The sequence below is a fragment of the Rhinolophus hipposideros genome (genome assembly GCF_964194185.1).
Source record: "Rhinolophus hipposideros genome assembly, chromosome: 16".
Classification (NCBI taxonomy): Eukaryota; Metazoa; Chordata; class Mammalia; order Chiroptera; family Rhinolophidae; genus Rhinolophus; species Rhinolophus hipposideros.
Window position 1 is genome coordinate 29,947,025 of NC_138062.1, and position 18,993 is coordinate 29,966,017.

The window sequence follows — 18,993 nt, forward strand, 5'->3', positions numbered from 1 at the left end:
AGTATTTCAGTCATTAGGTGTCATCATAGGTGCCTCATTTGAGTCTCTGTCTCTCTGTCTGTCGTTTTTTCTTTCTATCTCACTGTCTGACAAAAATCACTGGCCTATTATATTATCTACATTTAAATAAAGCCAGAGTAATTGGCTTTTGCCTGAAATTGTCATAGTAGAGTTCTTATGTGTCTAGTGTCCCAAGCCTAGACAGTTCCCCAGATTTCAGGTAACACATTTTGAGATGTGTTCCACATCCTGATGATCATGAATCTATAATGTTGAAGGGAAAACCAGTGTTGAAATGTGACCTTCTACAAGTCAGCCTCATTCAGCTAGCTTTCTTTATCTGCAATATCAGAATTAATGTGTGCCCTTGAACCTAATAGAATTGGTCGTGCGTATAAAATTAAACAAAGCTTTGTAAGCTCCAAGACCTCTGCAACTTTAAAATATTATGGGGATGATATTTCTAATGTACTGCTTAAGAAAGGCTACATTAAAATAAAATATTCCCAGGCTTATGAAGCAACAAGGGGTATCTTTTCAGTTTCTTCATTTCTTTATCTGTAGTAGTCTCTTTGTTCTGTCTATGGAAATTCAATCCACCTCTAAAAGCCCAGAGCCAATGGCACCACCTTCATTAAGTTCTCTCGTGATGTCCTAAATTAAAAGTGATATAATTCCCTAGAAGTCAGATAATTTGGCAACTTTTTAATAGACATAACAGTTCCCTTATTTTTGTAATTTTTTTAATCCACCCTCTGTTCCTGAGTGAAGCATCTAGGTATTACAAAGCAATCATTAGACGAGGGCAATAGTCACTCAAACCTAAAGTCTAAGTCACATGGTGAATCCTGATCTCACTTTGGAAATTGGGGTCATGCCTTCCGCTTTAGCCTCACTGCTGTTCCTTCCGTGTCTTTTGTGTGACAAAGCCCCTCCAGCAGTAGGCCTTCTGCACATGAGGTTGCCCACTCCTAGAATTGGCCTTTCTTTGTCCTTCAGATCTGAGCTTTATCATCAATACCTAAGGGAATCGTTACCTAGAGTGTCACTAATTCCTCGTGAATCCTTTCCAAGGTCAATGCTCCCACATCATATGTTCTCACAGCACTGGGTACCTCATCACAGCACTGGGTACCCCATCACACCACTTACCACAAGTGAAGCTTTTCCATTTATTTGTGAGTATTTAAAAAATGACTCTCAGTAAATAGCAAGCTGAGTGAGGGTAGAAACTATGTTCCTGTTCTCTATTATATTCCTATTGCCTATAGGTATGCCTGTTGCTTATAGTTCCTGGAACAGTTCTCGCTTAATAAATTCTGAGTGGGTAGATGAATAGAAAGTAGTCTGCAAAGACGGGACCGGAGGCTGGACCCTTACACTCCATCTCTGGCTCACAACTGACTTGGAAGTTCTCTCTTAACCTTTCCGTGCATGTTTTGGTCTCTAAAACTGAATGAAACCTGTCCTCCCTACCTCACAGGATGTTGTGAATGTCAAATGAGAAATAGGAAGATACCTTGAAAAGTATAAAGTGCTATTCAAATATAAAATTACACTGAAAAGCTAATGATGGAAATGGAAGAGACCGCCGTGGATACAAAGCACAGTTGACCCTTGAACAACGCAGGAGTTTGGGGCGCTGACCCCTGTGTAGTCAAAAATCCACGTGTAACTTTGGACTCCCCCAAAACTGAACTACCGATAACCTGCTGTTCACCAGAAGCCTTACCGAGAACATAAAACAGTTGATGAACACATAGTTTGTATGTTATGTATTATATACCGTTCTTAAAGTAAGCTAGAGAAAAATAATCTTAAAATCATAAGGAAGAGAAAATACATTTATAGTATTTATTGAAAAAAAATCCACATATAAGTGGAGCTGCGCAGTTCAAACCCATGTTACTCGAGTCACCTAGATAATGCACAGACCATATTGCTGTTATTTAATTCTATAAACCATAGAAATTGCATTTCGAGTGGAGTTTAATTTCTAGTTGTACATTTTACTTCTTACGTATTTTAGAAATTATCTCTCTCACTATCCATTGTTTAGAGCAGTGAGTGTCATTTATTTTCACTTATGGAAAACGTGAACCAAATTTGCCTAAGCACAGCCTTCAAATTCTTTTCGTTTTATGGTCCAGCAAGCCGTATGGTATTACTACAAGCCACATCATTCACAAATGGCTTATCTATGTATTTACAATTGCTTAACACTATGTGCTGGGAGGCATAAAGGGATTGTATGTGTTACTTTTACTCTGAATAAAGTGGAATAAGAAAACATCAGTTAAATAAATTGAATTGATACTTTGTATTTTTGGAACAAGGCAAACTAGCTTAACTTTAAAACAAATTTTGTTTGGTCGTTCCATAATTCTCTACCACTAGCCTATTCACGCGTTTATGTTTTCCGCTCTCTGTTTTCTATTCCCAATTCTTCCTACCTTCACCCTTTTCGTTCCTCTAATTTTTCTTCTTTTTAACTTCAACAATCTGGGTTGCAGGGGAAAAAAACCTGGCGCTTAATCAAGAACATGATCTCATTGCTTTCAATGGCTTAGAAAAGAAACATTTTAAAGCAGTTGAAAGATTTCACTTTGGAAAGTAGGTACTGCATAACTAAGTGTGTTGGTTCCCAGCAGAGCCTTGAGTAACCCCTTTCCAGCCATCCTCATGTTTTTTTCTCTTCTACTTCCTGTTCAGTGAGCAATATCCTAAGTTGTTTTTTGTGTTTTTTTTTTTAATCCAGTAAGAGTTTCCTTTTGGCTCTCTTGCCAGAGTATTGTTTTCTTTCATACCTAATACATTTATATTTTTATGGTATAATTGTTTCTAGGCTTCATCACCCATGTAGAGATGGAGTATAATTTTCAGTTCCCTCCTGCTTACACAAACCCCCAGCCCTTTTCTGAGTTTTCTTTAAGTATTTCTGGGAGTTCTTAGGTGGAATGTTGACATGTATTTAGAAACATGTCAACTGAAATGACTCTTCTTTTCTTTCAGCCTCCTTGGGAAGTCCACCCCCCTCAAGCCACCCCAATTTGGTGCCTTATCACTGCCACTGCTGCTGGGTCCTCAGTGAGGGCTGGTAGCCATGCTGAGAACGCTGTCTTGAGAGCTTTCAAAGCTGCCAGCCTTCAGGAGATGCGGGGCTGAATTAGAGAGCATACCCCACACCCCATCTCTGCACCACACTTTTTCTTCACAAGCCCCAGAGTTTCAGAATTTGTGTTTACAGTCTCCCAGTCTCTCTTGTAAAGGTTTTTTATCTTTCAGATCTCCCCTTTTACTCCTTCTGGGCTCAAAACCAGTTCAGAGAGCGAGATGGAAAAAGACACCATGTCATTTCTTCCATTGTCCTTATTTCATCTTCCTTTCCTGCTCACCCTTTCAGCCTCCTTTGGGATCCTGCGAAATTTCCATTATCTGTGAACTAAAAGGCAGAATACCATATATGTGGAGGGAGGTCACTGGCTCACTAGTCCTGATAGTTGCTGAATTTCTAATCATAGATGGAATCAGCTCAGCCAACCTGTTACATTTTTAAAAACTGGTTTTTAAAAATATTTACCTATTTGCCTGCTACAAAATTCAAAAGATACAAAAATACGTCCAATGAAGTTTCCTAGCACCTCCATCCCTCCATTATCAAGATCCCCTCCCTGATGGAGGAATCAGCATTATTTATTCTGGATCCTTCCAGAAATACTTAACGCATGTATAACCGAATCTATATATAGTTACTTATATATTCTTCCCCACTCTCCTTCCTCATCCTCTTTCCTTCCCCTCCATAACCCCTCACAAATGATATATATGCTCTGCTCTTCCTTGGTCTTTTCACTTAGAGACTTTCGTATTAGCACGTAAGGAATTTCCTTGTTTTTATGGCTGCATTATATGGTTGTACTGTAATTTACTTATCTACTCCCCTAATGGTGGACATTTAGGTTGCTTCTAATATTTTTCTATAACAATGTTGCAAGGAATAACATTGAGCATAAGTTATTTTTCTTGTGTATGATTACATCTGTAAGGTAAATCCCTAGAATTGGAATTGCTAGGTTCAAAGTTATGTGATTTTTGAACCTGCTACATTTTTAGTTTCTGAATTCTGGGGGAAGTTTTGTTTGTTTTGTTTTTTATTTCTGGTTTATATTTTAGACTCCTCCTTTTGGATAAATCTTTATCACTACCTCGTTTTGCTTGTTGATTGCTCAGGTGGTGCCTAGGCAATGTAAATAAGTACGCCAGGTTTAAGTTAAAAAAACGGATTTAGTTTTGGTTTTCACAAAGGGCTCGTTGTAAAGAGTTATTTCTCTATCGTGGAACAAACTACAGTATCAACTTCGTGTCTGTGGATGAATTGGAGGTTGCGTGCCTCCTATGGAGGCAGCACTGAAGTTCAGCCCCAGCCGATCGTTGGCACACAAGGGACTGCAGACTCAGTGGTGACAGAGATGCAATTTTTAAATAAAAAAAAAGTCTCCATGTTTACATTCAGTCTCCCCACTTTTAAATACCGTGTAGACCAAACAAAATACACCCATGGGATTGATCCAACTCCCAAAAGTCCAGTTGATTCTCTCTATTGTCCACACAGGGGCAGCCCCTCTGTCTGTTTCGCCAGCTCTGACTCCCACATATTCTAGCTCCTCATCTGCTCTCAGCTAGATATTGTTTCTAGATGTTCCATTGCTTTTCAAATAGTCAGTTCTACATATTATCATGGTCCATCTTCTTAAATCTTTATTTGGAACTTCTTTCACTTTGATGTGTTCTAGTCAGAGCGTGCAGAATATACCATATTTCTATTCATTTAGTCACCATATCCTATGCCTCCAACAAGCATTGTGTATTTTAGAGGTGGAGACTTAGAATTTTAGCAGCGAGGGACCAAGAATGCCGATACTCATTATGTTCTCTCCATGATCTCTACCAGAATTCTTTCTAGATTTTGGTCATTGTTCGAAGGGACGGAGGACATGATCACAGATATTAGTAACTATTAATATAAGCTTAGCAAGAAAGGTTTTTCTGTCTGAAGTCATTCTTGGCATTCTTTGAATGTGGTTTGTTCTATGAGGTATTAGAAGAGGAATTAATAGCTTGAGCCAAAGTCTACAAACGTTGGCTTGTGGTTCCCATTGGATCAAAAACTCTTACCTGGTAGATCTCTTCTACCTCATGTTTCTTTATTCTATTTGTCAGAATTTCCCACTGGATAGGGTTATACAGTTGTCAGTATCCCCTCTGCCCTCCGTCTTGTCAAAACTTATATTGCCTTCACCCCAAAGGTGATTCACAGCTTCTGAGAGATAAAGATAACTCCTCCAAGATGGTTAGAAACTACTGCTTTAGATTTTTTCCCCGCAAATAGTCAACAGCCATTTACTCATAATTAGAGTAATTCAAAGGTTAGTTAGAAACACTATAAAACACTCAATTTTGAGGAAAAAAACTTGGGACAGTGAATCCCTGCAGTTACCTGGGGTGCAGGGGTGGGAAGCAAGCTTGTTAAAGCAGTTCTCGGCTGAGTGCTCTTTGCCTAGCTCAGGCTTCCTGCATACGCACGGAACTACTTTCTCATCACAGTTTATTTTCCAAATAAACTCCCCTGCTAGAAAGCAAGTATTCACAATACCAGCCGTTATATTGTTGTTCTGATACTCAGGTCAATTTTCCCCTAGGATCTGATAATCTTTTTGAAAGATGAATGGTTCAAGCTTACAAGAGGGCAAGAGAGCAAAGCATTTCTGGGTGCCTGCGTTAGGAACCTTATTACCATGTCTTATTTAGTCTTCACAGTGATCTGTTGAGGGAGATATCATTGCCCACAATTCGCAGAGGAGGAAACCAGGGTTTACTTAGCAAGATTAAGACATTTGTATAAGATCAAACTTCTAACACGTGGTAGAACCTGATTTTTCCAACACAAAACAGTCTTGCTCCAAGTCTCTTATTCTTCGTGTTATTCAGTCCTACTCTCAGTTTTGCATTTTAGAAAGATTATTTTGTTAACTATGTGTAACAGGAATAGGAATGGAAGTAGAAAAGGAAGATAGTTGGAAACCATGGCATTAAAACAGCAGCAGAAGGAGAAAGTCTCAAGTGAAATGGAGGTCACACATAAAAGAACCTGCTAAGGAGTGTAATTGGCACCCCTTGGTTTAGTATATACTTGTGTTTTGTTTTAGTTCACCATATAAAGAGTGGGGTTTTCCAGCTATAAATATTAGTGTAAAATGGCAACCTGCCAAGTTATATGTTGAAGTTATTTAACGCTTAGTATTTGCGGATATGGTATAAAGTATAAACTCAGAATTTTAAGACTGAATCATTTTCTGCCTTTGATAGGGATTATCTTTAACACAAATGTGCTTGGTAGGTATTTTTACATCTTTTGTTTATTAACTTATATAAAAGAAGTAATAAAGAGCATAGGATACAGATTGAGAACACTTTTTTAAAAAATTGGTTAGACATAATAGAAAAAATTCTTAACTGATTTGAGCCTGGAAATTATTCCATAGATTGAAAAATCTTGCTACCTATAATTAGATGTAAAGCTATAGCACAAAGGGTACTTTTTTGAGAGCTAGTTGCATTGGGTAGCATATAGTAATTAATTTAAAATATTAATACAGTGTGTTCGTATAACACATTATTCTTTATGATTGTCATTATAATTTGAGAACTCATGAACTTGTCAGTAGATACCTGAAGTAAATAATTTAGAATAAGGGATCTGAAATATACGGAGACAAGCAGGTAACACTGAGATAAGCTCTTATGATTCTGGAATAGAATACATGATCTTGCTGGAAATGGCCAGGCCATGGGGAACACAGAACAAAAGAAATAGAGAAAATGTGATGGTTATCTGCAGCCTCTGGCTTTTAACGACAGGGGTATGAGATAGCTGTGTGTTGTGACAACGTGCATGGATCTAGAGGGTATTATGGTAAGTGAAATAAGTCAGACTGAGAAAGACCAGTACTATATGATCTCATGTGGAATCGAAAGAACAAAATAGACGAACAAACAAAACAGAAACAGACTCACAGATACAGAGAACAAACTGATGGTTGCCAGAGGGGAGGGGAATTGGGGAGCTGGGTGAAACAGGTGAAAGGATTAAAAATACAAATTGGTGGTTACAAAATAGTCACGGGATGTATAGCATAGGGAATGTTGTCAATGATGTTGCAAAAACTGTGTATAGTACCAGGTAGGCACTAGACTAGTCAGGGGATCACAGCATAAATTGTATGAATGTCTAAGCACTGCACGGACACCTGAAACAAATATAAAATAATACTGAATGTCAACTGTAACTGAAAAAAAAACAATTTAAAAGAAAAAAGAAGGCTGTGTGTTCCCCAGCTCAGGTTGGGAGAGCTCAGGAAAGCCTTTTCTTATAACTTGAGATACTCTTTATTATGTGTGTTCAGTCAGACAGTACAAAATGTGAGGCCCTAAAATAACTATACTAGCCTATGGGGAATGTGGGAAATAAAAGAAACTTTGGTTGTCCTTGGAATGCTTGCAGTATTATGAGTATTGGGTAAAACATAAGTTGGCTCCCTGGAATTTCTTTGATTTCAACTTTTAGTTGTAAAACACTCTCTTATTGGCCACCTCCTTATTTTGAATTATATATTAGCATATCCTCCTGAGATATAGGAGGTAAAACATTTCCCCACTTATCTTGCAATGAAGAGCATTTGAATTCCCTCATCCTCTGCCTTCTTATCCTCCTTTCAGCACTCACGTCCTAGTATTGACAAGAAGCTGCTTCAAAGCTAGTCTGAAGAGTAGTTGATGGTGCTCTCTGAAGTACAACCTAATGGATGCTGGAAACGTCCAAAAATAATGTCTCTACTAACCTGTTGATATCAGAAATTCCACCATTAGCAGTTCTTGCTAAGTTTCCTGTTAAATTGGGTCATCCCTAGTAAGGCTCTTGATTTAATCCCTATCTAGCTAAGACAATATTTAGTAATTTTTAGTAGAAACTTTCAGCTATAGTTTTCTGTTTGATCTGGTCCTCCCGGTAGCCTTCACTTCTCTGATTTCACGTTCTAATACGTACCCTTTGCTCATATAACTCTAACCATGTTGTTCTCCGTGCTGTTCCTTGAACATGATGGACAATTTCTGCCTCAGCGTCTTTTTTTTTTTTTAAATATTTTTCAATTTTATTTTCTTTTTCTGCCTCAAGGTCTTGATCTTGAATGCTCTTTCCCCTGTACGTACATGACATGTTTCCTAACTTCATTCAAGTCTTAACTCTGATTTAACTCTTCACTGAGGCTTTCTCTGAGCACCCTATTTAAAATTGTAACCCCACCACACAATCCCTCAGTTCTTTCTCAACTTTATTTTTCTCTATTGTAGTTATTATCATGATCTGAATATTGTATGTTTGACTTTTTTTTATTTATTTACCTGCATTTCATCACAAGAATGGAAGCTTTATGGAGCAGGGTTTTGTTTTCTTCATTGCTGTATTTCCCAGTACCTAGCATATAATAGGTGCTCAGTAAATATTTGTTGAAAGCATAAAGGAATAAATACAAGATCCTGCAGGACTGAGACATAAGAAGTATCATACCTATAGAGAAAGTGAATACCAGAAAATTATCTCATGCTGTAGTTTTTCTTAAGATGATATTTCTCAATATTATTTCTCCCTCTACAGGAAATATTTGTCTAGATCCAATTGTGGATAACTTCTGTTTGCACTTTTATAGGAATTACGAACTTTTAACAAAACCTTCAAATGACATGCATTGAAATAGACCCTAAGTTTCTGAATAGCTGACTGGAATTTTTGCTTTTATTCATAGGTAAATTAGTATAAGCACTTACCTGAGAGTCAGGGTTTCTGACTTCTGTTATCAGATTTTTTTCATCTGTAAACTGAGTGATTGGAAAACACTGTTAACATCAATTCTAGCTTGATGTAAGATTTTATGATTCACCTTAGTCTAGTTTAAGAAAATCTCTTACTCAAATTTTATAGTTATTTCACTTATGAAACATGGGGAAATACTGGGATAGGGAAAATGCAAAATGGGGAGGAGGATAGTGGATCTTCCAGAGTGCAGAAACACAGGGTTTTGCTGGGGAAATCGTTTGTAAGTGTATGACTGATACTCTGCCTGCAGCGGACAGTAGGCGCTTCAGAGCCACTTGAATATTTGAGCATTAGGTCCCTGCATCTGGACTGGGGCTGTGAATCAGTTGTTAAGTTCTAAGTGTATGCCAATAGGAATAGTTTTTCTGTGCTTATTTTAGGCCAGGGGTGGTTCCTTTCTTGAACGATAGACACGGACTTTTAAAATTATTTATGATGATAGGAGACTCTGCCCTTCAAATGTTAAGTTTCCTGTTGGAGTGAACTCTGAAGAACTGTCATGGGTTAAGCAACATGGAGTTGTTAACCTCAAGAATTCTAAGCTGGTATTTCTAGTTACCTCAGGGCATCACGAGTCCTAATAGAAATTGGCTCCAGGGGCGCTGCGATGCAGGCCGTCAGCCAATAACAGGCTATCTCCTAGTCCTGGAAACCCTCGTGTTACTTACCCTACTATCAAGAGCAAAGCTCAGTTTTTTTGTATTCTCACCATTTGCTTGGAATTTAGCTTATAGTAAATGCTTAATAAATGCTTATCAATTATCTTAGAAAATGTTCCAATTGCAGTATTTTACATTTAGTAATACAGAATCTTCTGGTGTTAGTTTTTAGGATTGGAACCCTAAAGATTATCTTAGTTGAATGGGACTTGAAAATAGGCATTTTCTTCTATTTCTTCGCTAATTTGCTGCTTACAGTGTTGCTAGCACATCTATAGAGGCTGGAACTGCGACAATTGGTAAAAGAAACAATTCCTGCTCTTACGAAGCTCCCATTTTAGGAGAGAAAGACAGATTCGTATGTGAATTATCATAATATAGTATAACAAATATATTTGTGGTACTCTGCTAGCAGAGAATTTGTAAAGGGTGATTGCTGCATTACTGCTATGAGTCACTGAGGCTGGTAGAAAGGAAAGGGGGAGGAAGGCGTTCCATTTCTGAAGAGCTAAGAGAACTGCTTGGCTGGGGCAAGGAGGTGCCATGAGGATGAGGTCAGAGAACTCGTTTGGGAATATTGATGAGTTGCTTTCACCAATGTCTGTTAGATGAACTCCCTTGACGTAGACATATCTTAAGTGCTATCAAACTTGCCTTCAATTATGAATAATTGATTAAATTTATTTAGTTAAATACCGTGTTTCCCCGAAAATAAGACCTAGCTGGACCATCAGCTCTAATGTGTCTTTTGGAGCAAAAATTAATGTAAGACCGGGTCTTATGTAATGTAATATAATATATAATATAATATGATACAATATAATATTATGATACTGGGTCTTACATGATATGACGTAATATAAGACCCGGTCTTATATTGAATAAGACCGGGTCTTATATTAATTTTTGCTTCGAAAGACGCATCAGAGCTGATGGTCCGGCTAGGTCTTATTTTCAGGGAAACATGGTATGAAGCTTGGAATGTTGGTATGGGATAAAATAGGAGTTATTTTGGTTGGCGTAATGCTCAAAATTGTCTTTATCCCTAGACGTTAGTTATATTGTACACAAGAGATAGGGCATTGCATTGTTAGAGTTCTTTTCTGTCCTGTAAACCAGTAGTTTCAAAGTAGAATTAATTACCTGCCAGAGTAATTACCTCAGGAGCTGTTTAAAAATATTCTTGTACCCCCTACTTCCAGTTACTTGGATTCGGTAGGTCCAGAGTTGGCTAAGGATTCTGTGCTTTTAAAATATACCCCCGTGATGCTGATACGCAGTACCGTTTGGGGACAAGTGTGCTCAGCTGCCATGGAGAGAAAGCGCGGCTTGCTGGAACATATTTGTACTGTCAGTCAGTAAGAGAACAGTAGGGGCGTGTGGAATTTGACGGTAACCACCCCGTGGGAGCAGAGCACCCTCAGACTTCCATAGTAGCGAATGCTAAACAGTAGGTGCTCCAAGATGTGTTTTGAACTGAAATGTATCAAAAAATTTGAAATCAAGCCACAGAGTGTATAGCTACAACTCTTTCAGAAATAATGAAGCCACAAAGGAAGTGGCATCTAAACTGACTAGGTATAAAGGTGCTAATGGTTGGAGTCACACACTGAGGCAGAGATGGAGGCTGAGCCGCTGGCCGAAGGGTAAGTCATAGCAGAGTTCAACAGAGTTTACCGATGACCTACTATTAGTAATAGGGAAATGTGTATTTTTATTTTCAGGTTATAGAATTATTTTAGAATGGAAAAAAGTTGGGAACAGATTGAGGATAACGTCAAAAACCAACCATATGTCTTAAAGGAATCAAAACCTGTAATCCTTTTTTAGACTATCATAGTAAATTCTAGAGAGCATGTGGCAGTCATGTGGCTCTTCTGATTAATTGTTTATTGATAAAGCGTCAAGATCATATAGCAGGGAATTATAGTAGCTTAGAGACTCCTTTCCAGAAACCATAAAGAATATGAGTGGTCTGCCCTCTTCTATCTATTCATGAGTTAGTTCAACAAATATAACAAAAACAGTGCCATTTATGTTCCAGATACTACTTTAGGAGCTCGTACAGATAATAAATAATAGTGACACAGATAATAGATGCAATATATATATATAGGCTTAGAAGGAAAAGCGAAAAACGAAACTATTTTGCTTTTTTAAAAAAGCTGGGAAAAAGGGAAGACTGGTTTTCAGTTACATCATAGAAGTTTAATCACTGCTTCTTAAAGAAATGTGCAAAATACTTTTGTCTGCAAATTTAAGACACACACAATGACTTGGTGGTGGGAGAAAGTGATATAATTTTAGATCCAGGGCAAGAGCACTAATAGTTCCCTGTGTCCTGCTCTGTCTGGTTAGGCTCTCTAGGGGAGTCTTGTGTTGGATTTGGGGAGCCACGTTTTAAGAGAAGACAGGATAATAGTAAGGGAAACCATGTCAGATTGAAATCAGGACTGGGAATATTTAGACTCTTTACAAAGATTATGCTGATATTTAAAAGGCTGCCTTGTGAAAGAGAAAAGAAGAAATTTAGTCTTTATTGATTCAGCCAAATGAGTGGGTTGAAGTTACAAGAAACAGTTTTAGAATCATAAAAGGAAAATCTTTATCAGCAAACTCTCCGTTAAACGTTTCTAAAAGCTACGTAAGTGTCTGTCTATAGGTCTTTAAATTTTGACAAGTAGTATATGTAATTATTCTTCTGGAATAAAAATTTCCATGGTGTGTGGCATACCTTTAGTCATGAATTCATAAGGAGTAAAACATAAACATCATTGGGTATTTTAAAAGTATATCTGTTGCTCAACTTGTTGCACAGTAGCTATCATAATTAGACATTTGCTCCAGAGAAATGAAAAGAAATAGTATCCCTAATCTTGTGTTTTGAAGAAAGTGAAGCCTAGCATAAGTACTTCAACTTCAGTTCTAATAAGAAAAGGAAGTTCATTAGCTGATTGACCTTGGGCAAGTAGTGTCTTGTCTTAATTACCTACCTCAGGGGATTGTGAGATTAAATAAGTTTGTATGTGTAAAGCTGTTACCCAGTGAATATCTGGCCCAGGCAAGTATTCGTTAAATAGTGATGGTAGTTGTTATTTACAGTTTTAAACTATCTAGAGGCATTATTTGAGAGATTAGTATTCTAATCTAGATGAGTTATTAATTCTTAATATCCATAGTTTTGTTTTCTTCACATGTCACCAACCATTTTTCACCTGCACTCTCCAGGTGCCTCTCAAATCACAGCCAAATGTTGTAAAACCTCATTTATCTGGCATTGTTCAAGAGAAAAAATGTTTGACATAAGTGAGACACCTTCTGATTAACTCCCTAAAATCTAAACTTTTCTTTGAACCATTTAAAGTTTTAAAAACAAATGTGTCACATACTTTCCTGACCTTTTAAAATAAAGATCCTAAACATTACTTTAATGGTTCCCCTCCCCCTTCTTCCATTTCCCCCTTCCCCCACTCCACTTCAGGCTGTTGTTTCTCAGTCTAGTTGTGTAGACACAGTTCCCTGGCCCATGCTGGTATGAGCCTTGTGTTCCCCCCAGCTGGTTGCCAATTGTCTGTCGGCCACCAGCCACTCACTGGCTGCTGGGCCACTGACCGCCCCTGGCAGCACACAGCAGCCCACTCCGACCTGCCATTGTTCACAATCTTAGCTGTAGGGGGCGCAGCTCACTGGCCCCTGTGGGAATCAGACCTGCGACCTCGGTGTTAGGAGCATGGCGCCCCAACCACCTTAGCCACCAGGCTGGCCCTACTTTAACTTTTTAATGTGTCGTGTTGGTATATGTATTTATTTATAATTAGTTATTTTCATTTATTTTATTCTTTTCAGGCAAGCTGTCATTTTTTCTTGTGGTAAAGCCTTTTTATACATTCCCAACCACTTTCTAAATTTTTATGTCTAAGCTACTCCAGATTTGTAAACTAGATATTAAAGGTTACTAATGATTGTATGTAAAATGATATGCTGTCTGGTATTTGCTTGAAAATATCCATTCGAACAGGGGAGGTCTGAGGGGAGTTAATTATGCACGCTGGATGATGGGTACATAAGCATTTGTTACTCTCTTCTTTCTGCCCTGTACATGTTTACAAATTTTCATAATAAAGTGTTTTTTAAAACCACCATTAAAAATTGTTTGTTAGATATATGCAGGTCTATGTATATTTATTTTCTTAGTTTTCAATCTTCGTAAGGATTAACAGGAAGCTTAATAGTATTTATTTCTGGACAGAAAAACTGAGAGCTATTGCTTCTAGTGGAGTTTTATGACCTTTTTCACCTCCGTATATTATGTATTTATATATTTGTGTGTGTGTGTGTGTGTGTGTGTGTGTGTTTAATGTGTATGAGGTCTGGAAGACTTCACTTCCTCATCTGTAAATTGGAAGTACTAATAGTATCTAACTTAGGGGATCATGAGGTTTGTGTACCTCTGTATTTTAACACATTTTTTGTTTTATTTTAAATAGGTATTTTAGATAGATACACTGGGTTCTGTGTGAGGTGCTAAAAGAACGGTAAAGGGGGCCCTGTAATAGCTGTTGCAAACTTCTGGTAATTCTTTTTGGTATCCAGATCTGGGCTTAATGGGGTCACTAATTGGTGTTTGCGATGTTCCCTGTTACCTCTCCCTTTGATGGCTTGCTTGCTGCCTGTGCTACAGCTAAGCTAACTCTTCACTCTCTTCTGCTTTGCTTTCTTCCTAAATCCTTACACTCCTTGTTTCTTATTTCTTTATTCCTTTATTTAAATATTCTGCTCTTTCTATATTTACCATGATATAGTGAAACAGATACATGCTGAACTGTACAATGTAAATTCAATGATAAATCACCATTGACATACTGGATTCACAATTAAGCATTTCCCGAAGTGGGGGTATAAGTTGGGAGTCAATTTGATAAAATCCATCTATTGTAATTTAAAATGTGTATACTCTTTGTCACAACAATTTGCTGGGAATTTATCCTAAAGTTATATTTACATGTGTACGAAGATGTATGAAGAAATTGTGGCTAGTGTCTGAGTGGAAGAGAAAGAGTTTGGGGTGGGAGGCAGACATCTTTTATTGTGTCTTTTGAAATTCTTTTCTTTTGCTTTATACAGTTACTACTTTTGATATTAAAGAGAAAAACTAGGGTAAAAAGAGCCTTCTTACCACCTGTGGGTAACACAGCATCTACAGTTCTTATTCCTAGTGGATTTTTCTGGGTTGTACTTTTCTTCAAGGGTCAGTCAACAATGCTGACAGTGGGCTCCTTCATTGTTCAGCCTGACTGTGTAGGACTTTTCACAAACTAACCATTTGATAATTGAATCCATTTCTGATAGTAGGAACTTTTATAATTTTATTGCATAAATGTATGCATTTATTTATTGCATAGATGCATTTATCTTCCTGACCTGTGTTCCATACACATACCCATCCTTCACCCCAACTCTCGATTACCTTTTCACCACCTGTTTTTGCTCCATGCTTGTATACTTAGATATATATAAGTAATGTATGTGTGTGTATGTACATATCTGTATATCCACATTGATGTGAGACATGTATAAAATAAATTTTTGGTTGTAGTTTTTCTTTTTAAACACAATTGTACTCATTTGATTGCATTTTGCTTTTTAGACTGATTTATGATGTGCAGATCTCACCAAGTCATCTGATAAAATTCTGGTCATTTATCCTTTTTAATGACTGCATTGTGTCAGTTGGTTAAAGTATATTGTAATTCATTCCTGTATTGATTGAAACAACTCTGTTTATAGAAACAAAAAATTGGAAAATAAGTGACAATAAACATTCTTGTACATATTATATGTGATTACTTTTATTTCTGTATGATGGATTCCCAGGAATAGTACTGATAGGTTAAAGGTGTAAATACTTTAAATTTTAATATAAGTTGCCAAATTGCTTTCCAAAAGGATGTCATAATTCACATTTAGGCCAATGAAATATAACAGTAACCTTTTGAGGAGGTATTATCGGTCTTTTAAATTTTTGCTAAAATGATATCTCATTGTTAAATTGTTATTTTCCTAATTTCAACTAAGTTGAGTATTTTTTTATAAACTTGACAACTTGAATCTGCTTTTGCTGTACATGTCAAATATTTTTTTCTGATTTAATTGCTTAGTTGGTTTATGGTTTTTCTCATAATAGGAAATTTTAAACTTTTTATATATATCTTTTAAAGTTTCTGCTCTTTGTTAAGAATATTTAGAAGATTTGTCATCTTCTAAATTTTTTATTGCTGTGATTTATTTTTTTACATTTGACTTTATTCCACTTGAGGTTTATTTTTTGTATGTATAAGATAAAGGCCTAGTTTTTTTGGCTAGTTGATAACCAGTTTTGTGATGATTGTTTTAAAAAATTATCCTTTCCTGCTGAAATAAAATTTAACCTTTGATTTGTACATTTTCTTATATGTACTGGACTATATATTTAAATTCTTTATTCTGTTCCACTCATCTGTGTGTTTATTCCTATGCAAGTTCCATATTAATTTGTGTAATGTTTTTTGAATATATTCCAATATCTGGTCGGTGAAGCCCACTTTTGATTTTCTCATTTTCACTTTCTTGGGGGTCTTTGGACTTTGTGCTTTTGTAACTTTAAGAGCCTATTTTTAAATTAAAAATCTTTTGGGCTTATTTCTCAATACAGTTACTCATGAATATTGGGGAAAAGTTTCTACTTTTGTGAATGAAATATTTCCCCCATTTTTCTAGGTGTCTCCTGCTAAACTAGGGGAAATTTTTATTAATTTTAAGTGTATCGTACCTGTCCTTTATTTTATTAATCAGTTTTCTTTTACTAGAATTGCTTGAGTTTTCTAGGTATTTCGTCAGATTATTAGTAAAAAGATATTTTTCTCTTTCATTCCAATTTATTCCAGTTAATTTGTTTTTATGTCTTCTATGTTTGCTATTATCTTCAAGTCATTGTTGAATTAGAAAGAGTTTAGTGAGTTCACTGCCCTAATTCCTAATTTTAGTCATTTATTGAATGAATAATAACATTCATATAGTTAAAATAATAAAAATATTCCCTGTGGACATTATCTTTCCCATTCCCGCCCCTAATCTATCCATTTCTGACTCTGTTTTCAGTTTTACAGATACCAAATTTTCATATAGAAGCAAATTCTTGACGTAGGTATAGATATATATGTAATGTATATACATATGTAATATATCTATAGAGTGTGCATACAACTTTAATTTTATTTGAAATAGTTTTAGTGTATTGCTATTTAAAATACTTGATATTTTTTCCCAAAAATGTTTAATTTTTTTCTTTTGTTTCTCATAGAGCTTTTATTAAAAATGACTGCTGAATTTTACCAAATGCTTTTTTAGCAACTGATATAATCATATGATTTTTTCTCCTTAATTTGTTGATATATTGGATTATATTCATTGCTAAAAAAGAACCACTCTTCCATTTCTGCAATAAATTTTAGTAGTATATTATTTTTGATATGTGGCTGGACTTTATTGTCTTAATTGGATTTTTTTATTTAGAATTTCTACATTTAACTTTCAAGTGAAATTGGTTTATGGTATGTTTTGTGTACTACCTTTATTAGATTTGGTATTGAGTTATTCCGACTTCATAAAATAAATTGTAACATTTTCTGTAATTTTCTATGGTTAATGTTATTAGAATTATGGGGTTTTTATTTTGTTTTGTTTTTAAGATTAAGAATCTGCTGAGAACCCAGTTGGTCTTGATGTCCTTTTCTATAGCAGAGTTTTAATTATCTGTAATTTATGGTATTTGATTCTATTCAAGAATTCATTTCTTGGGTCAGTTTTGAAGTTTCCTCTTTTACTGGGAAATCATTTTTCCCTTTTGGGCCTTTCTACTCCTCATACACACCTGTTAAAGGTCAGGAACACAGGTTTACTTAATTCCCCAAACATGCCTCATAATCTGTTTTAACTGGTTCTTCTCTCAAGAGTCTTTTCTCCACTGATTCTCACCTCTCTTCACACCTTGGTTTGATGTAATAAGATGTAAATCTTATAATCTTCAGATAAAAGCTGAGATCTCACTCTGAGAAGCCTTCCCAGTTCTCTGTAACCTAAATTAATTTCTACATTGTTACTCTCATAAACCTTTTATTTTTAGTCTTATCGCATTAGGCCTTTTATTAGGTGATATGTGTGTGTACTTTTTATTGGACCTTCCCTTACAGTTTAATAAACTGCTGGGATCACATCTTATGATCTTGTGCCTATGCCAGGGCACATTGCTGCTTAGTATATTTTAACTGAATTTGAGCAAGAGTGAACAATTAATTAATTAATTAATTAATTGTGAAAAATGTGTCTTGACCAGTAATCAGTTTTGTGGCTTGGTGTTGATATTTTGTCTAGAGATATGCAGTCAGCAACATCTTCAGTAGATTTTCTTTGTACTTTATATCTTCTTTTTCAGGACAGGTATTAAGTCAACAAGAAAATTAAGTACAACAGGAACTTCATTAAAACTACAGTTTAGGATATGCAAATGTGAAAGCTTTCTAACTTTAGCTTGTACATTTTGCATATATCGTTAGTCACTGTTAGACACTTTGGTCTTGCTTAATATATTAACGATTCAGTGCTGAATGTGTATTTTAATGTGAGAGTTTTTGACATCAACATTTTACACTTTCATTTAATTTATAATCTTAACTTTGAGTTAATGGAAATATTTGCCTCTATAGATTGTGGTTTGAAATTGCTAATAAGTTCAGTCAGTAATACATGATCTTTAGCTCCTAAACCATGAATAGTAGATTTCATTTTCTGTTAAGATTTATGTCTGAATTTAAAGGGGTCAGAGTGTCCGAATGGCGAATGGCGCATGAAGCAGCAGCATGCTAATCAGAAGAGGGAAGTACTAGACGCCCTCCCTCCACTGTTAACATCCTCTGTGTTCAGTGATCTAAGCGCAGCATAGGTATTCATCCCTTTTTAAATTGGTGGTAATGGCCCCTGCTACTTGATAGTTTGTGAAGTGCTTCATCGCTATCATTTAAAAAATGTTTTAACTTCTTGCAGCTCCTTGAAGAAGTTGTCTATAATCTTGTTTGATGGATGGGGAAATTGAGACTTAGAGGATTAAGTCAATCAAGATTTGGCTAGCAGTAAAATAAGTAATATACTTGGAACTAGACCCCAGAATTTACTCCACAGTTGCAGTCATGCTGTGGTATGTTTTTTGTTTATAGGATTCTGCTGAACTGCATTGATGTTATTATCAAAAAGTTATCTTGAATGTCACTATAGTGTATATATTCCATTGCACGTTTAAATCTGTTTTCCTGGGTGGTGTCTGGTAACGGGTATGATATTCATTCCTTTTCCCAAGTGAATAATTTTGAA

At 36.1% G+C, this 18,993-nt stretch overlaps 1 protein-coding gene across 25 annotated transcripts in view; it reads left to right on the plus strand.

Annotated features, from left to right (window-relative positions):
* HMBOX1 (homeobox containing 1) overlaps window positions 1-18,993 on the plus strand; it is a 167,812-nt gene that overhangs the window by 42,984 nt on the left and 105,835 nt on the right. For 2 of the 25 annotated variants that reach the window (XM_081076321.1, XM_081076325.1), the window contains exon 1: window positions 18,670-18,820. The exons of 22 other annotated variants lie outside the window; for them this stretch is intronic. The gene's annotated coding sequence lies outside the window, so the exon portion shown is untranslated. Of the gene's footprint in view, window positions 1-18,669; window positions 18,821-18,993 lie in introns of those variants that run through there. One more of the 25 variants, XM_081076336.1, reaches the window with a different exon arrangement.